Source organism: Sinocyclocheilus grahami, unplaced genomic scaffold, assembly GCF_001515645.1.
Source record: "Sinocyclocheilus grahami isolate Dianchi unplaced genomic scaffold, SAMN03320097.WGS_v1.1 scaffold466.1, whole genome shotgun sequence".
NCBI lineage: Eukaryota > Metazoa > Chordata > Actinopteri > Cypriniformes > Cyprinidae > Sinocyclocheilus > Sinocyclocheilus grahami.
The window spans coordinates 1,752,022-1,753,992 of NW_015505645.1; positions in this window are offsets into that span (position 1 = coordinate 1,752,022).

The following is a 1,971-nucleotide window of genomic DNA, read 5'->3' on the forward strand; positions in this document are numbered from 1 at the left end:
TTACACCTCTGTGTAGGGCGTGAGGGGGGGGGGGGGGGGACTGCCATTGTGATATTTAGTTTTTCTGCAATATATATTGTGATATGAAAAATATGTGACTTTTTTTAAAATTTATTTTTTATTATTTACATTTTGTATGATTTTTTTATAATTTAAAATAGCTCTATTTGAAATTATTTCATTATTCTAAAATGATAGGGGTGATTTGGTGGGGAGTGCGTTTTAGGGAATAAAAATAAGCTGAAAAATGAACCACCATTTTATGGCTGAATTATCAGTTCTTCTTTAGTTTCATTGGGAAACAATTGGGAAATGTCCCGGATATTCTTGCAAATAAATTCTACAGATATTGAATCACATGAGGTAATCACATACTGACAGTTTCTTTATTATTTTATTTAATTTTGCCTGAATTATTCTTTTAAGAAGCTTCAAAATATTATCACGTGTTATCTTAGTAAACCAGAGCTCCTATTTCAATGTTTTAACATTTCAGAGGTTTGTTGAGTTGGAAGTGTACCAGCACCAGAGTGCGGATATGACAGTGAATTTTGTCATTTATGGAGAATATTACAGCAAATCACACACTTGATACAGACTAATGTTCAACCGTAAAGTCTGAGCCTTCCTATGAGACTTCCAGCATCCATAAAGAGAAGGAGCAGAGCAGAGATGTTAGAGGGAAGTCCCTTTGTAACTATCAGTTTGTGCTGAAACAGTTCATATTAACAGCTCGACTAGACAGACCCAAATGTTTTTCATTGGGAGTGTTTGTAGCGACTCCCATTGGGAAAAGGGCAGAGAGGTTAACATGTCTAGAGAGCCGAGAGCGGAGCACAAGAACAAACAAGCACTAACACACACAGGCATATTACTACAGCACTGACTGCCTACTTCCACAGCCTCCTTGAGGACTGGCCTCCATTAAACAACATGTCTAAACATACAAGCTGTGCTTATGATACACATTATTTCCTCTGTGCAGTGACATCTACAAACTGTGTAAAACAACAAAATGTTCAACCGTAAAGTCTGAGCCTTCCTATGAGACTTCCAGCATCCATAAAGAGAAGAAGCAGAGCAGAGATGTTAGAGGGAAGTCCCTTTGTAACTATCAGTTTGTGCTGAAACAGTTCATATTAACAGCTCGACTAGACAGACCCAAATGTTTTTCATTGGGAGTGTTTGTAGCGACTCCCATTGGGAAAAGGGCAGAGAGGTTAACATGTCTAGAGAGCCGAGAGCGGAGCACAAGAACAAACAAGCACTAACACACACAGGCATATTACTACAGCACTGACTGCCTACTTCCACAGCCTCCTTGAGGACTGGCCTCCATTAAACAACATGTCTAAACATACAAGCTGTGCTTATGATACACATTATTTCCTCTGTGCAGTGACATCTACAAACTGTGTAAAACAACACATCTAGAATCAGTATCATATCAGACTACACTTATATTGGTACCTTTGTGTAAGTAGGTTAAACTTAATGAGAGCTGCTTTACACTACCTTTCAAAAGTTTGAGGTGCGTAATTTTTATCGTCATTAAGGCTGCAAAAAAAACAGTACTAATAAAATGTATTTTTGCAATTTAAAATAACGGTTTTATGTTTTTATAAAGTATTTTAAAATGTCTTTCCTGTGATGGTAAAGCGAACTTTTCAGCATCATTGCTCCAGTCTTCAGTGTCACATGATCCTTCAGAAATCATTCTAATATGCTCATTTGCTGCTCAAGAAGCTTCTATTTCTTGATATTATCAATATTCGTATTTTAATTGTGTATATTGTGATACCTTTTTCAGGATTTTTGGATGAAGAGAAAAAAAATTGCATTTATTTTAAAACAGAATTGAAAAAAACATTATAAATCTCTTTCTATTTTTATTATATATATATATATATATATATATATATATATATATATATATATATATATACAATATATATATATTGTTTTTTTGTA